The sequence below is a fragment of the Mobula birostris genome, chromosome 6 (genome assembly GCF_030028105.1).
Source record: "Mobula birostris isolate sMobBir1 chromosome 6, sMobBir1.hap1, whole genome shotgun sequence".
Lineage (NCBI taxonomy): Eukaryota > Metazoa > Chordata > Chondrichthyes > Myliobatiformes > Myliobatidae > Mobula > Mobula birostris.
The window spans coordinates 49,742,213-49,760,915 of record NC_092375.1 but is presented as its reverse complement, the minus strand read 5'-3'; the positions used below and the strand labels follow the sequence as shown (position 1 = coordinate 49,760,915).

Here is an 18,703-nt window from a genome sequence, read left to right as displayed (position 1 = left end):
CCCTGGCCGGGTGACATTATCATCCGGGGATGGAGGTGCTGCCCAGCCGGGGTTGAATCGTTGGCAGATTCCGAGCTGTGGCATGAGCGCAATTGTGGGCAAAACAAGAAAAGAATAATGCCGTGAGGGGCAGAGTGGCTGCTACAGCCTCTTCTTTATATATATAGAAAAAACAACGGCTTGCTGGTTATGTAGAATTACAGCCTGTTAAAGTTTTATAACAACAGGCAGGACTTTTGACAGATTTGAGTAAATTTATTTTTGAAAATAGAAATCAAGAGAGGACCTTGAACAACCGAGGGGGAACTCATAGAAACCGGCTCTGAGAACTTTTGATCCTTCCCTCCCTTCTGTGGAGCCGTTCTCCACACTTTCCTTCCTGCCGTGCGTATCGGGGCCGTCGGAGGCCGTTGCGTCTGCTCTGTTTGTGCAGTTTTTTTTATAACGCGCTCCGCCGCCATATTGTTGTGTGGCTCGGTTCTGGAGAGAGCGGGGTTGGTGTTGGTTCAGATAAAGGGTTACTGGAAGGAATCAGAGTGGGGAGAAGGGTGCAAAGAAACGAAGAAGAAACTGCTGGAAGAAAAATAATAAAGCCGTATCTCCTCTTCCACGTCTTCCCTCCCCCTCCCCTCTTCAATCTCACCCTCCCTACGCAACCCAGGCTCGCAGTCCTGGCAAAGGAGACCTAATTCCTGGTAAGGCATGGGACTCTCGTGTCATTATGATATGTTTTATTCAATTTCTTGGAGAGTCTGGTTCAGAGATGTGAATTGCTTTCTGCGTTAATGCCATAAAGACTTTGATGGGGTTTTGGAAAGTAGAAAAGATTGGATAGCGATGGAGCTGTTTACATGTCTGAGGATTTTTGACGGTGATGGTGAAGCCGGCTGCTGCCTGCGTGAGGAGGAAAATGGCTGACAGACTCCCTTATCCGGCTGTATTTGTGAGGGGAAAGGACCCGTTTTGTGCAGAAAGCCTAGATTGGGTTGATGTGTCATTGGGCTTATTAGAAGGTGGCGACAGTTTGCTCTCTGTATCTTAAAAAATAAGTCATCATTTTGTGGGAACGAACTCGGAATGGAATATTTCCCTTTTCCTTTCTTGGACTGTTAAACGCCATTTCTGAGGTGGAGTGATTTTTCTGATGGAAAACGTAGGCCTCGACTACGCCTGAAACATTAGGCCTAGTCTATTTTGCGCTTTGAAATTCATATTTTTTCCCATAGTGAATCGTTGTATGATTTAAGCAGATAATTTTGTAGAAATGGCAATCTAAAGTAATTTAAAGCGATGTTCCACGCCTAATAATGCAGTCAGTGTTAAGACAAATGTAGAGTTATGCACAGAGTTGGAAATGTTAAGACTGACGTGTAAGTTAAGCTGTGAAGTATCGTTCATATTTCAAGGAAAAATGCATGGCTTGTAAACCTGTGTTAGTAATGAAGCAGTAATAACCTCAAAAATTACTTACGATTCTATCAGGAACTTAGTATATCTACTGGTTAAGTTGGTACCACCTCTTGTATTCAGTTAGTTTAATTATTGAAATATTTATGCCTATAACTGAAAGGTATGCTTTTACTGGAATAGTTAGTTTGGTGTCAGTAATAGGTGGTTATCGTATTGTCAATTTACAATAACCCTAGGCGAAACATACTGTTCTGTCCTGCTATTTATAAAAGTGGTCGGTGCCACTTTTCCAGTATGAAAATTACATTATCAAATCAGTGGTGCTTGTAAGTAAAAAGTACATAATTCCCCAGAATAAATTAAGATAATGCCATGAACCATAATATCTTTGAAAAGATATTTCAGAAGTTAAAGTCTTCAGCTATATGCTAAACAGTGGTAATATCACATTAATGAGGTTCTTTTCAGCAGAAGTTTAAACGTGTTCAAAACTTCAATATATTAATGGCTCAACGTACAATTTATAAAGTTAGTGTTGCTTCCAGAGTTTTTGTTACAAAATATCTATGTCATATTTTGAATCTACTTCAATTTTGGGGAAAATATATTCTGCAGTCGTCAAAATAAGTCGGGATAGCTGATCTAAACAACAAAGGTAATTGATTGCTCAGCTTTTCTTATTAAAATAACGTATGAAAATGGATTTTAAAATACGTTTGAACTATCAGAAATAGAACTGCATCCTGGTCCAGCAATGTTGCTTAATAGCCAGTGATCTACTTAACTAGAATCCAAACAAAATGCTGCAATCAATTAGCAGTCAGGCAGCATCTATGAAAAGAGAAAGCCCATTCTAGATTCTGTGTTATTTTCTCATTTTCTCATATCTGCAGATTTTATTTTATTTTGTTTAATCCTGGGATCATTTTTATAACAGTCTATTGAGTTGTGTGTACTTGAAAGAAAATTCAACAAGATTAAGTTACAGGGACTGCTGAGTGTGGGGTTCAAAAAGTTGACAGATCTGCAGGATCTTCTAATGATTTGGGCTTTAAAGCATGCAACAGTTAAGTCAGTCTTCACCAAGTCTGGTCCAGTGGGGCTAGCAGTTCAAATGGAGTGGAATCTTGATGTGTGGATAGTAGTTTATAAAGTGCCTAAGTTACACATGCACATACACTATTTATCTTTCATCTTTTCCTCATTCTTTTCTGAAGGTGCTGATTTACTGGATATTGTTCCATGGACAGCGGCAGCCCTCAGGTATTTTGCCCAAATAATGATTATTGATGCAAAAGCCAACAACTGAATGTTGATGTTATTTGATTGCAGATGATGTTGCAGTCAAGATCATTCCAGTATTTTACATGCACACTTTGCATTATGAGACATCAGAAAATATATTGGAGCAGAAATCTTGCTTACCTGATTACTTTTAGTCACTTGACCATTTCTCCTGTTTTATTTAATCTCTCCCAAAAAATAATCTCCATCTGTGAATTACTATCTTGGCACAGACAGAGAATTGAATTTGAATGTAGAACCTATTGGTTTTGTGGTACTACACCAGGCAGTACCTTCAGAACTGTGTGGTTGAGAGAGTATACTCAAGGGATATCTTATTATTGTTTTGTTTTTAGACCTTTTTTGCCTTTTTGTTTAATGAGTTAAGCTCCATGAGTTAAAATATTATACTAGAATTTATAGTGTTCCAGTTACCTTTTGAATTGAATATGCTGACATTTGAGGGGAGCATCCACAAATGAGAATGATGTGAATTTTACATTGTTTTGCAGTGGAAAACTGCAGTTCTTGTATAGCATCAACAATATATTTATTTGTTACTTGCAGCCAAACTTTAACCCATTGAAAATGAGGGGATCAAACAAAGTTCTTGTTCACTGTGTAACGAATGATTAATTTTTGTTTTTGCAAAAAAAAGGACAGTCAAAAGAGGTATTTGTTAAGATTTGAATATGAATGTATTACATTGGATTTTCATTCAAAAGTTTGTATCAGTGGAACTACACAGAAACATTATGGTAAGAAGGGATAAAAAAAAACTCAAGGAAGAATAATGTTGAAAGTCCAAAATGGTAGTGTTTGCGTGTAGAGAGAAGAGGGAATCAGGTTTTGTTGCTTTACAGTTGCTCATATTTAACATAATTTAGCAGGTACTGCACCATATCCTGTCTAATTTGTCTTTCGATGCACTGCATTTATTATAGTTTGGAAACTTCCAAGTGTTGGGTGTACTGGTCTGTTTTAGAAATGGAACTCAGCACCTTGATTAATTAAAGTCAGAATTGGTTTTGCATGGCAAGAACAAAATATTTCACTATGTTTTGTGCATTTTTAGTGGCCTTCATATCATAAGTAGAGCACTGTACAACTTGTAGATGTTAGTGTCATAATTTGGAAAGGAGCTTAAAACTGGAGAAATATTTTGAGCAGGGTGTAAGAAATTTAAGAGAAAATAAACACTTGGAGATAACATTAATATAGTTAATTCTCTTTGCTTTTTTTTTCTAAATAAGGGACACCAGCAAAAATCTTTAAATATGAGAGTGACAAAACTAAATTAAGTTTATTGCATTTTCATGGGTTGCTGTCTCTCACTTGTACTGTCTCCTTTTTGTTTCACTCTAGTTTGCCTAGTTTTTCTTCTCTTCTACTCCCCAACCTATCATTACCCTGACCTTTGTTACTTCCTTTTCTTTCTTTCCCTTCATCTACTCAGCTTTATGCCTTCATCCTTTTGTGGATAGATTGCAACAAATAGCTAAAACAATGGTCATCTTGAGAATTGAAGATTTTGGTCATGTGTATTGTATGGTCAAGGATATGATAGAAAATGAAATATTGGAGTAAAATATAAAGAGAAGAAAACTTTCAGAGGTATATAAAGTATTGATATTGGCAACAGTAAACATTGGTCACAAGGCAAGGATAGAAACTGCAAGTAAGAAAATTAAATACATGAGTAGTATTTTATTTTAGTTCAAGTATCTGTCTTGCTGCTTATTAAGTTTGTTCAATAGAAGAAACCTATTTCATATTTTCACTGTTCTTCATAAAGTACATGAATCAGTGGTGACTTACAGATCTTACTAACCCATTGATCTGAAGTGGAGCTCACACTAGTGATGTCAGTGTGGTCATGAATGGAGTGTTGCAAGTGAACATTTTGGACTTCAGTCAAGGCATTAAGAACATTTTGTAGAGTGTTGGAAACCAAGAAGCTAATCCAAGTGAAGAACTTGATTTAAATCATAGTTTGTTTAGTTAAAAAAAAACAACAATAATTTAAAGCCATCAGATGCCATTATAGTTTTTAATGTTCCAGCCCTCCTCTGTTCCTCTAAACTCAGAGGTCTCTAGAGAGACAATGATTCTATTGACTTTAATATTCGGAAGAATATGCAATGGTGCTCTTGGATTCAAAGGTATCATATTTACTCGATGACAGTCAAATTGGGGGAGGAAGAGGGAATTCCGCACCAACTGCATCAGTGTGCGGTGAAATGCTGGAATGTATTATTATGGATCTGATATCAGGCGAATATCAAAGTATATTTCAGAAATGAGTTCCTAGGTCGAGTATTTTGAGTCTACAATACACTGGATAGATAGAGGACAGGTGGATTGTCAAAGGAATTTAATGAGCTGACATCCAAGGTGTTTGCTTGCCAGACTCTGTTCCTGGTTACACCACCTTTTCCCATGGGAACTCTATTTTGGATCGATAGGATAGTAAGGTCTGTGAACCACCACTGGGTCACATACCTAGTAATGAAGAATACTGAAGTATCAAAATAATGGATTTTTCTTCGTGAACAAACTTAATAAGCAGCAAAAGACAGTCATAACTTGAACTAAAATGTGAAAATAATATATAGAATCTTTTTTCATTATAGGGTGATTGCCAAAAGTCTTAGTTTAATGAGAAGAACATGTTTTTAACATCTCAAACCTAATTCATTAATATCATTGGTTAATTGGAAATGTTTGGAATCTAGAATCAAAATCTGAATGTAGTAACTCAATTAAGCAAAAGTTTTAGAAAAGTGTTTTTTAAAAGTGCGTAAAATTGAAATGGGCAGATTGGAATCCTGGTGATCATTGTATTTGGAATTGATGTGTTGTGCTGTTTTGACCTGTTTAAATAATGGAATGACTTAAAATAAAGGCGCTTATGTAATTAAATTTAACTACACTTAACTGGTTTGTTTTGGCATTTATGATATCACTGGAAAGAACTTTGTGATGTCAGAACTGATGGAGTTCTTTGCAAAATATTCACTGACTTTAATAAGAGGTTTTGAAAAATAAAAGAAACAGTTAAGTTGTTTTACATTTTTTTAGAATAATGGCTGTTAGAATGTACTGAATAATTCAAGGTAATTGGTTGAAGTTGTAAGCTGAAGATGTTGCATTCTTCCTGTATGATGTCATGACATGCATTTTTATGATTAGAGTTTAGCCAGTTTGGGAAGAAGTGACATGCAGCTGTAACATTTGTGCGTTCGATACATTTGAATTTATTCAAAGGTTCTTTTGATTCCAGAATGATTTCTGTTTATAGTATTTATAGCTAAATAACCCATGAAAGTTGAAAATATTAGTGTAGTTTGTGAGTTCAAAAGAGTACAATTAACTATATTGTCTATCTTATGTTCTACCTTAATATTTGTGTTAAGTTCATAGATTTCATTGTTAAATTTTTTAATTTGTTAAATTCATTAGAGTACGTAATAGCAATCAATACCGTTTAGTACTTCAAAACTGATGGCAGAAAAGTTATTGCATTGAAATTCACATCTAATACAGTGGAATTTGCGTGATGAGAACTTTACCTCTGGATGAAAATCACGTAAAGAGTAGGTTACAGGAGAAGGATTTAGTTTAAGGAAAAGGCTTAAATCTGAGGACTCAGTGTATTAGACTTAACAAAGCATGATCAGGAAATTGATACTTCAGGGAAAATAGAATAAGTGCATAAGAGCAGCTATAGTTTGTAACAAAGAGGAAAATCAGCAAAGCCAAATATGAGTCATTTACAGAGATTTTATAATGAAGAGGTGAGAGGACTCAACATTTTGCATTCTTCTTCATGGAAGAAGACAATACATGTAGGGTTATTGAAGAACCAAGGGATAAGTACAGAGGCGAAGTAAAAGAAATATTGCAAGATAACTGAAAGAATCCGGTGATCTACACTGAGTTTTGGAAGATGTAGCTTTGGAGATGCATGGAGATGTCCTTTGCAAAATTCTGTGGATTCTTGGATAGGTTGGCTGAGTGGGCAAATTCATGGCAGATGCAATTTAATGTGGATAAATGTGAAGTTATCCACTTTGGTGGCAAAAATAGGAAAACAGATTATTATCTGAATGGTGGCCGATTAGGAAAAGGGGAGGTGCAACGTGACCTGGGTGTCATTATACACCAGTCATTGAAAGTGGACATGCAGGTACAGCAGGCGGTGAAAAAGGCAAATGGTATGCTGGCATTTATAGCGAGAGGATTCGAGTACAGGAGCAGGGAGGTACTACTGCAGTTGTACAAGGCCTTGGTGAGACCGCACCTGGAGTATTGTGTGCAGTTTTGGTCCCCTAATCTGAGGAAAGACATCCTTGCCATAGAGGGAGTACAGAGAAGGTTCACCAGATTGATTCCTGGGATGGCAGGACTTTCATATGAAGAAAGAATGGATGAACTGGGCTTGTACTCGTTGGAATTTAGAAGATTGAGGGGGGATCTGATTGAAACGTATAAGATCCTAAAGGGATTGGACAGGCTAGATGCAGGAAGATTGTTCCCGATGTTGGGATTGTCCAGAACGAGGGGTCACAGTTTGAGGATAGAGGGGAAGCCTTTTAGGACTGAGATTAGGAAAAACTTCTTCACACAGAGAGTGGTGAATCTGTGGAATTCTCTGCCACAGGAAACAGTTGAGGCCAGTTCATTGGCTATATTTAAGAGGGAGTTAGATATGGCCCTTGTGGCTACGGGGGTCAGGGGGTATGGAGGGAAGGCTGGGGCGGTGTTCTGAGTTGGATGATCAACCATGATCATAATAAATGGCGGTGCAGGCTCGAAGGGCCGAATGGCCTACTCCTGCACCTATTTTCTATGTTCCTATGTCTATTTCAGAATGAAAGGCAAGGAAAGTGGGAAGTTGCTGAATTGAATTGACTTTATTTCTTACATCCTTCACTTACATGAGAAGTAAAAATCTTTGTTACACCTCCATCTAAATGTGCAATGTGCAATCATAGTAATTTATAATAAACAGAACAGTCAATGTAATGTAGAGTGCACTCAAATCAGCGTAAGTTCATCAGTCTGATGCCCTGGTGGAAGAAGCTGTCCTGGAGCCTCCTAGTCCTGGCCTTTATGTTGCAGTACCGCTTTCCAGGTGGTAGCAGCTGGAATAGATTGTGGTGGGTGTGACTTGGTCCCCAATGATCCTACGTGCCCTGTTTGCACACCTGTCCTTGAAAATGTCCTGAATCATGGGAAGTTCACAACTACAGATGCGCTGGGCTGTCCGCACCACACTCTGCAGAGTCCTGTGATTGAGGGCAATACAGTTCCCATACCAGGCAGCGATGCAGCCAGTCAGGATGCTCTCAATTGTGCCCTGTAGAAAGTTCTTAGGATTTGGGGGCCCATACCGTCTGAGGTGAAAGAGGTGCTGTTGTGCCCTTTTCACCACACAGCTGGTGTGTACAGACCACGTGAGGTCCTCGGTGATGTGAGATATCAACCTGGCATCAGTAGTTGGAATCTTATCAGGCTTATTTTTTTCAAAGCACTTAAAAGTCACAATATCATTTGAGCACACTCAATGTGAATTTATGAAAAGGACTAGTGTCTGACAAATGAAGTTCTTTTGAGTACAGTAGATTTGGGAGAGGAGGGAATGTAGATCATTTGGATTTTCAGAAGTTTTTCAATAAGGTCCTGTGCAGAACCAGATTTTATAGATGCAGCATAGAAAGCATTCTGTCTAGATGCATCATGGTATGGTATGGCATCTGCTCTGGTTGAAACCAGAAGAAATGACAGAAGGTTATGACACAGCTCAGCACATCATTGAAACTAGCCTTTCTCTACGAACTCTCTCGATTCTTTTTGCTGACTTGGTAAAGTAGCTGATGTATTTGAAGACCTCACCCAACCTGGGTATTTTCTCTTCCCCACACAATCAAGCAGAAGGTGGAAAAGTATGAAAGCATGTACCACCAGGCTCAAGGACAGGTTCTATCCCACTGTTGTAAGACTATTGAACAGTCTCCCAGTATACTAAGATGGAGTCTTGATTTCATAGTCTACCTCCTTATTCCTTGCAGCTTATTGTTTGTCTCCTTCATACTTTATAATGGTAATGGTTTATTCTGCATTATGTTTTTGTTTTCCATTGTACTACTTAATTGCACTGATGTGAAGAAATATGGATAGTATGGAAGATAGTTTTTCACTGTACATTGGTAAATATAACAAAAAGCTAAATTACATTGGTGAATAAAGTTGGTATGTGTGGAGTTTTGGGTAGTTTATTATTGTACATGTATTAACTAGGGAACAACGTAAAAGTAAGTGTGTCTACTTTAGGTTTGCATACCGACCAGCAGTATACTGCAGTGAATGGTGATTTGTCCCCAAGCATTCAGGTGAAAATTATTTCCTGATATCAGTAAGTTCAGTGAATAGTAATGAGAACACAGAAGCATCAAGATTGTATGGATGAAATGAGTGTCTGGGCAATTATATGGCAGACGGAGAACAAATTGAAATAACACCTGTCCTGATTGGAGGGTCTTGACCCAAAACTTTGACTGTACCTTTCCCTCCATAAGTGCAACCTGATCTCTTCAGTTGCTCCAGAGTTTTGTGTATCATTCCAGGTTTCCAGCATCTGAGGTTTACCTTGTGTTCCTTAAATTAAAATAATGTGTTGTCGCCTGCATTGGGAGGGTTGGGAAGTAAATTCTAGTGTTTTTTTGAATGGTAAGGAATCACAATGTACTCTTCAGAGAGATCAGGTATCTTTGTACACGTCATTGAATACTAACAAAGAGATGAAGCAAAGAAGGCCAGCTGCCCAGAGATTTGAATAGTTCAATAGAAATTTATGCCTCTATTACCCTTATTCAAGATGTTCCTTAAAGCCTTTTTCAAATGTTTAATCACAAGTGAGTTTGGTTTTGTGTCAAATTCTACTTGGTGTCTTGGGACAACGCATAATTCTCTGGCCTAAATATTTGTGCCATGTCCTTGATTTCGTGGAAGAGTTCAGAGTAGTAGAGAGTTTGAGCAAAATTATTTATTTGATTATTTATTTATTGGCGTGTGCCTCTGTGCATGCCAGTCTGCGTGTGCGTGCGTCTGTGATGATGTCTTTTTCATGGCTTTTACAAGGCGCAGAGTGAGAGAGAGACTGTGTGGCGCGCCACTCCTCACACAGACATTTTCGCAGTATTTTCCCCTTTTTTATTTTACGAGTTCGAGTTGCAATCTCGACACTCAACCCTGCATGGATGGAAAGCGTACTCGGGAGCGGGCCTGACTGGTTTCGAACCCGAGAACCTCTGCTCCTGGGTCCAGCGCTGATGTCATTGCGCCACCAGCCGGCCCAGCTTAAGCAAAATTACTGGTTAAGAATATCAATTTGTTGAAAATGAAATTAGTAACTTTTCATCATTGGCTCTTGTTTTCCTGAACATAGCATCATAATCAGTTGTGAAAATAATGAAGCTGACATGTCTCATTATTCCTATGAAATTGTTACAGTGATGGATGATTAAGTGGGGAAAGATGAGTGATTTTAAAAGTTCAGGTACTGGAAGTCTGAAACTAAAATAGAAATTTCCTGAAATGCTTATCAGATCAGATGACATCTGTGTCAAGAGAAACTGATTAATGTTTCAGTTGTAGACCCTGCTGGCAAAGATTGTTTCAACTGGAAAAGTTAACTCTTGTTTTTGTTCCACATGTTAAATAAGGAAATATTGAGAGTGTTAATTATAATATGTATTTTACCAAAATGTGCATCTCCATGTTTGACTGTCTGTTCAAATATATGGAGGTGTAAATTTGTTTAACTCATTTGTGATCCTAAACTAAATTTATCACAAAGTAAAATAATTGCAAGTTTTAGTAACCTTTTTAATAATGCCATAGATGCTAATCACTGTTACCCGGCTTCTATCACTGAAAATTGTCAAAGCAGAATTTTAACTCTGAGGTGTTGAGAATTAAATTTTCTTTTATCTCAATTCACTTGCAGTCTAACCTTTTTACCTGTTTTTAATATTGATTTCATGGGCGGTAATGTAGTGATTAGCTTAACACTATTACAGTGCTAGCTGTAAGATCAGGGTTCAATTTCCACCGCTGTCTGTAATGGGTTTGTACGATCTCTTTATGACTGCGTGAGTTTCCACGTTCCAAAGACCCACAGGCTAGAGTTAGTGACGTGTGGGTATGTTATGTTGGCGCCAGAAACGGGGCAACACTTGCAGGCTGCCCATCACAAATTGGTTTGATTTGACACAAATGCCGCATTTCACTGTTTTGATGAATATGTGACAAATAAATCTAATCTTTTCACCATTCTAGCTTGCACTTCCTTTTCAGTCCTTGGTGATTTTTCATATGAGAATTGGAATTGGTTAAAGTAATGTGATTACAAATGAGAGAAAATCTGCAGATGCTGGAAATTCGAGCAACACACAAGATGCTGGAGGAACTCAGCGGGCCAGGCAGAATCCAGGAAAAGGGTACAGTCGAGGTTTTCTCCAGCATTGAATGTGATTATTAGCCTTGTTTTCTTGACTTGCATCAAATGCTAAATGTGTGTTTCAAATATTGCACAGTATGTTTCATCTCAGAAACACACAGTGCAACATATCACTGCATTAAATGGGCAAGGGTAGGGTGCATTAATGTCAGACATAATTCATTGACTGATAATTAACTACTTTCTGGCTCATGATATCTTTTAGCGTTTTCTGAAAGAATGTAGAAGATGTTATTGTTTGCTTGGCGCATCTTTGATAAAGCATCGTTTTTTTAATGTTTGATATTGCCAAAAGAAAATATGCTTAAAAATTGCACTTTTCTGATCAGTTACACAAAGATTTGGTCACTGTTTTCTTAAAAAATTGGTGAGCCCTATAAATTAGAATAAGTTCCTCAGTAATTGAAAGATTTGGAAGAGTGTATGTGTATAGTCATGGACTTAGCTCACCAAATGCTTTGGGAAGAAAAAGAAAAGCAGGGGAAGCATGTCGAGCAATTAAATTCACAATATCTGCTAGAGGTGGTGGTGGAGGCTGATACATTTATGCTTAAAAGATGTTTGGACAAGTACATTGCTTAGAAATGTATAGAGGATATATGCCTAATATGGAGCAAATGCAATTAGTATAGAGCAACATCCTGATCTGCATAAATAATGTGGGTTGAGGGGGTCTATTACTGTGATGTATGACTCTTTGAACTTGGCTTGATTGAGTCAGAAGGATGGTTCCCTGAAAGAAAGATTTTTTTGTTATTCTGAAGTAGTTCCAAAGTGGAAATAGATTTTTAAAAATTAAGGTATTAAATATTCAACAAAATAATATTTAGCTGGTAAACATATGGTGACTAGTGTTTGTTTGCTATCTGACCACAAACGAAGATGGTGGATAAATTGTAATCTGAACAAGTCAGATTGATGGTCAATATTGAAAAACCAACTATGAAAAAGGCAATATCAGATGTAGTATTTTGTGATGGAAAGGGTTAATCCATCTGGTTGCAGAGGAGTCATAATCAGTTTTACAGCATTGTGACAGGTCATTTGGTCCACTGCATTTATGCCAACCTATCTATGCCTATCTCTACTAATACTAATTCCATTTACTTGCATTAATTCTATATCCCTTTATGCACTGCTCAGTCAAGTACCTGTTCAGATCTCCCGTAACGTTGTGTCTGTGTGTCCTCTGGCAGCTACTTCAGACACCAATGAGTTTATCCCATGGATGTTTTTTAAAGTTCCCCATACATCTTAAATCTACGCATTATAGTTTTAGACACCCCTGCAATGGGAAACAGACGTAGTCTGTCTGGAACAAGGGTTCCCAACCTGGGGTCCACAGATCCCTCTGTTAATGGCATAAAAAAGGTTGGGAACCCTTGGTCTAGAAGCTCAGTTTTATTGGTCACATGAAAAGCGTTATTTTGTGTCAAATCAAATCAATGAGGATTGTGCTGAGTGCAGCCCGTAGGTAACACCAATGTAGCATATCCACAATTTGCTAATCCTGACTGTACATCTTTGGAATCTGGGAGGAAATCCACATGATCGAGGGAGAATGTACAAACTCCTTACAATGGTGGAAATAGAATCTGTATCGGTGATTGTTGGTACTGATCGTGTTAACCACTATGCTGCCATGCTGCCCATCCTACTTACCTACCCAGTACTTGCCTCAAATAATTTTGCGTATCTCTCCCATATGGCCTCTCAGATTCAGATCCAGATTTTTGTCACTTGTATTTTGAAACATTCAGTGAAATGCATCGTTTGTATTGACAACCAACATAAGCGCTGGAGCTGCCTGTCAGTTTTGCCAAAATTCCAGTGCCAACATAGCAAGCCCACAATGTTGCATAGAACAACACAAGCAATAATAACAACAAGACAAGATAACAACTGCAAAACAAGCAGTGGTCCTTGGCTATGGTTGAGATGGAGGGTAGCTATTGTCCAGTTATTTAAGAAAGGCTCTAAGAATAAACCAGGTTGTAAATAGCTTGTGAACTTGATGTCAGTATTAGGTGAATTATTGGAAGGTATTCTCAGGGACCAGTTGCATAAGCATTTGGATACACAAGGATAGTCTACATAGCTTTCTGCATAGTAGGTCATGTCTAACCGATCTTTTTTTGTGGAAGTTACTAAGCTGATGAAGGAAAGGCAGTAGATGCTGTCTACATGGACTAGCGAAGCTTTTGACAAGGTCACACATGGGGAACGGATCAAGAAGGATCAAGCATCCTCTGTAATCTTCATTCAGGATGAGGTAGTAATTGGGATTAAACATTGGCTTTGTGGGCGAAGCTGGAGAGTAGTAGATGGCTGCCTTTCTGACTGGAAGCCTGTGACTTGTGTGCTGTAGGGATCAGTGCTGGGTCCATTGTTGTTTGTCATCTGCAATACTGTGCAAATGTCTTGGGCACATGTGAAAAAATTCTGTGAAATGAAGGTGCTTTCAAAAATAATAAAATGAAGTTTCTAAATACAAAAAAATTACTATAAAGAGCAGTAAACAGTAAAAAAACTGAAACAAATCAACATTTGGTGTGACTACCCTTTGCCTTTGAAACTGCATCATTTCTCTTGGGTACACCATCGTGTAGTTTTATAAGAAAATCAGCTGGTAGGTTAGAAAACATAGAAAACCTATAGCACGATACAGGCCCTTCGGCCCACAAAACTGTGCTGAACATGTCCTTACCTTAGAAATTACCTAGGGTTACGCATAGCCCTCTACTTTTCTAATATCTTTTTATAATAGTAAGCATTTTGGAGAACCTGTCACAGTCATTCTGCATTTTTGGCTGTCTTGGTTGCTTGTCTCTCCAAGTAATCCGAGACAGCTTCAATGATGTTGAGATCAAGGCTCTATGGAGGCCATACCATCTGTTGCAGAACTCATTGTTTTTTTCACTGAAGATGGTTCTTTATGACCTTGGCCGTGTGTTTGAGGTCATTGTCCTGCTGCAGAATGAAGTTGGGATTGATCAGGCGCCTCCCTGATGGTATTGCGTGATGGATAAGAATCTGCTTGTACTTCTCAGCATTGAGGATTCCATGAATTCTGACCGAATCCGCAACTGCATTTGCAGAAATACAGCCCCAAACCTGCAGGGAACCTCCGCCGTGCTTAACTGTTGGCTGCAGACACTCATTCATGTAGTACTTTTCAGCTCTTCAATGGACAAATTGCCTCCTGTTTGAGCCAGAATTTTTAACTGGTCAGTCCAGAGCACTTGCTGTTATTGTTCAACACCCCAGTCCTTGTGTTTTTGTTTGTAAGTGAGTCTCTTGGCTTTGTTTCCACTTCAGAGGAATGTCTTTTTGGCAGCAACTTTTCCATGAAGACCATTTTTGACAATATTTCTCTGGGTCTACCTGGATTCCAGTTGTTTGAGTTCAGAGCTGATGGCAGTGCTGGACAACTTCTGGTTTAGAAGAGATGCCAGTTTAGTCATAGTCATACTTTATTGATCCCGGGGGAAATTGGTTTTCATTACAGTTGCACCATAAGTAATAAATAGTAAAAACACCATAAATAGTTAAATAATAATATGTAAATTATGCCAGGAAAATCTCTTGTCTGCTACACTCAATTTCTGTGGCAGACCTGTGCATTTGTGGTCATAACCTTCTTCAGAAGAACTTGGACAGCACGTCTTGAAATTCCTGTCTGTCATGAAATTTCTGCTTGGGAGAGACCTTGCTAATGCAGGATAACCACCTTGTGTCTTGTTACTATGCTCAATCTTGCCATGGTGTAAGAATTGATGATTTGAAGGTTAAACAGTTTGATTCCTTCTTACAGTCGTTTCTGTTTCAGTTAATCAGTCTAGTTTGTTTGCAACTCATTATGTCATTGTTCATGAGCATCTGTTTCTTATCATTGTTTAATCATACTATGGGCTGTATACCTACAAAGTAATCAAGTTTTTACTTGAAATGTGGTCTATAACTTGTGTTAGTTTCTTTAGCATAATACAAAATTTCTCTAACATTTGATTTTTTTGCAAAATGAATATTCAGAACACAAGTTTGCTCTTTTCTACCAACAATGTAGAAGATGAAAAAATAAACATCTGCAACAAAAATTATATTTTTAAAAAAAATCTAAGGGTGCCTAAGACTTTTGCACAATACTTTTAATATATTGGATGATAATGTGGTAAACTTAAGATCATCAAATTTGTGAATGACACCATATTTGGGGGCGTAGTGGATAGCAAGGAAGGCTGTCAAACCTTGCAGCAGGATCTGGACCAGCTGGAAAAATGATTTGAAGAAATGGCAGATGGAATTTAATACAGGCAAGTGTGAGGTGTTGCATTGTCGGAGTTCAAACCGGGGTAGTTATGGGACTTCAAACTTGCACATTAAAATGGTAAGACACCAAGGAATATGCTACATTAGGGATCCGGGAATACAGATCTAAAATTCCTTGAAAGGGTATCACAGGGTGGTAAAGAGAGATTTTGGCACATTGGCCTTCATAAACCTGAGTGTAGGAGTTAAGATGTTATGTTGAAGCTGTATAAGATGTTGTTGAGGACATATTTGGAGTATTGTGTGCACTTGTGGTTGCCTACCTATAGGTAGGATGTAAGATTGAAAGAGCACAGAGGAAATTTACGGCAATGTTGCTGGGACTTGAGGACTTGAGTTGGAGGGGAAGGTTGAATAGGTTAGAACTTTATTCCCTGGACCATATAAGTTGATCAAGGTATACAAAATAGAGGGGTATAGATATGGTAAATGCAAGCAGGCTTTTTCCACTGAGGTTGTGAGACTCTAGAACTGGAGGTTGTAGGTTAAAAGTGAAAGGTTTAAGGGCAACATGAGAATTTCTTCACTCAGAGGGTGGTGAAATTATGGAACAAGCTGCTAGTGGAATGGTGATACAGGTTTGATTTCAACATTTAAGAGAAATTGGCATTAGTACCTGCATGGGAGGGAAGTGGGGGGCTATGGTCTAGGTGCATTGCGATAGAACTAGGCAGGATAATAGTTTGGCGTGGACTAGATGATCCAAAGTGCCCGTTTCTGTGCTGTATTGCCCTGAGTACCCATGACCTCTAACTCCCTCTCACCCTTAATTCCCCATGCTGTCCCCCAAACTATCCCTATGAACCTCAAGAAAAATAATGTAAGTCTGAGCCACAGCATTGGACATCGCAGGGTGGTCTATCTTGACCGCTAGTCTTTGATCTTTTACTCCAGGGAATTTTGACGTAGCCTGGCCAATCTCTCCTTATAACTCTCCCTCCAATTCAAGCAGTATCCTTGCCTATTCTGCTTGATTATGGCCTTAGAGTGTGGTTTTCAGAGCTGCACTCAACACACCAAGTGCAGCCTAACCATTGTTTTTTATAACTCTAACATGGTATCTCAGCTCTTGTTGTCAGCCTCAGTTGATGAAGGCAAACATGTCAAATAATTTTCTCACCAACCTGTCCATCTGTGTTTCCATTTTCAGGGAACTATGCATTTGTACCCAAGTCTCTCTGTTGAGGAATGCTCCCCAGGGTCAGTCCCTAGGCTCTGTCCATGCTTAACTTCCCAATATGCATCATTTATCAGAGTTTAATGGCATTTGCCATTCCCTTGCCAACCTGATTTACAGTATATCCTGTTGTAACTTGGAACCTGTGAAGCACACCATGTTCATCTGGCTCTAATCTGAAAATCGGTGCTCCACTATCACCATCTGCCCTCTTACCACCAAGCCACTTTTGCATCTAATTTATTCAATCCCATCTATTCTAACCTTTCAGATTAGTTTGCCATGTGGGATCTTGTGAGTTCTTTGAATTTGGATATAATACATGAGTATGGGTTGAGAATTAGTCAGGTAGAGAGTGAAAATTGAGAATAGCAATTTCTCAGGTTAGCAAGTGATACAGGAATGGACGCTTAGATCTTCACTATTCAGACACTGTATCAACGATTTGGCTGACGGGGCCTAAATACAATGATTCCATGTTTGCTGATGATGCAAAACTGGTAGTATTGTAACAACAGACAATGTGGATATTAATATCACAGGGTTTATATGTGTATTATGCCTCTTAATGCATTTGCTAACAAAATTTCAAAAAGTTATGCGTATGAGTATTATTTAGCGTGTACGCAATTACAAATAGCTTTGAAATGGCAGGGCATCTTTAGAGTGACCAGTACAGCAAATGGAATTCCATAAGCAGAAGCATAATAGACAAAAGTTTGATTGTTATGTTCAAGTTAAATAAAATATCAGTTAAGTTACAGTATGAAAAATCTTTGAATTGAGTTGACAAACTTTTAAATGAGAATAGAAACCCTGTCAAGACAGATCAATTGCAGTGGATTCTGATTATTTGGGACACTTCGGGCCTGTACATTTTGGCCCAATTGTATAACTGCCCCATTTAGCCAAAGTTGAAGTCTGCTTGTGGGTACCACCGACTGCCACAATGGGAGGTTAAAGATATTGGTAAACACTCCTCCCAGTTGATTAGTAGAGGTCTTCATTACCTAGTCAGTTACCCAGACTGGGCCAGATGCTTTCCTTGGGTTCAACCTCCTGAAAGATGGCCTCATGTCAGCTTCAGAGACTGAAATCATAGGGTTGTAAGAGCTGTGGGAGTTCGTGAAGGTTTCTCCCATGGTTTTTCAGTCAAAGCGAATATAAAAGACATTGTGCTCATTTGGGAGTGAAACCTTGTCACGTATGTAACTTGATTTTACTTTATAGGAGGTGATAGCATTCAAGCCCTTCCACAGCTGTCAGACATCCCTGGCTGTGATTTAATCAAGTTTGGTCTGGAGTTGCCTCTCAGCATATGGGATGGGTTTCTGGAGATTGTACCTGGACCTCTTGTGTGTAACTTGGTTGCCAGACCTAAATGCCCCCCTCAGATTGTGCATCTCTTGGTTCATCCAGGGCTTCTGGTGTTGTCTGCAACTGACTTTATAAAGTTCTGTGGCATATTTGTTCAGATCCTCTGATTCTTCGAACATGGCCCAGTGCACCGACTTGAAGCAATCATACAGCTGCTCCTCTGTCTCCCGTGACCATATCTCTGTTGTCCTTGCCTCTGGAGCCTTGCTCTTCAGCCTCGACCTGTATGCGGGTAGGAGGAAGACAGCCAGGTGATCAAATTTCCTGAAATGCCATCTAACAATGGAATGGTAGGCATTCCTAATAGTCCTGTAGCAGTGTTTAAGCATGTTGGGACCCCTGATGCTGCAAGTGATATGTTGATGATATTTCGGCGGAGGTTTCTTCAAGCAAGCCTGGTTGAATCTGACAATGATTTGAAAGGCATTGGGGTATACTGTTTCTTGTTTGCTAATCGCGGCACTCAATACATACAGTGCTTAGAGAACTCTCAGGATGTAGAATAGATGGCACTTAATCATTAGATGTTCCAGGTCGGGAGAACAAATGTGCGACAAGATGGCTACATCCGAACACCACGAAGAGTTCATCATGAAGCACAG

General features: G+C 38.8%; 1 protein-coding gene across 6 annotated transcripts in view; it reads left to right on the top strand.

Annotated features, from left to right (window-relative positions):
* usp9 (ubiquitin specific peptidase 9) overlaps positions 1 to 18,703 on the top strand; it is a 266,944-nt gene that overhangs the window by 26,230 nt on the left and 222,011 nt on the right. For 2 of the 6 annotated variants that reach the window (XM_072260458.1, XM_072260453.1), the window contains exons 1-2: positions 73 to 695; positions 2,628 to 2,673. The exons of 2 other annotated variants lie outside the window; for them this stretch is intronic. The gene's annotated coding sequence lies outside the window, so the exon portion shown is untranslated. Of the gene's footprint in view, positions 1 to 72; positions 696 to 2,627; positions 2,674 to 18,703 lie in introns of those variants that run through there. 2 more of the 6 variants (XM_072260455.1, XM_072260454.1) reach the window with 1 other exon arrangement.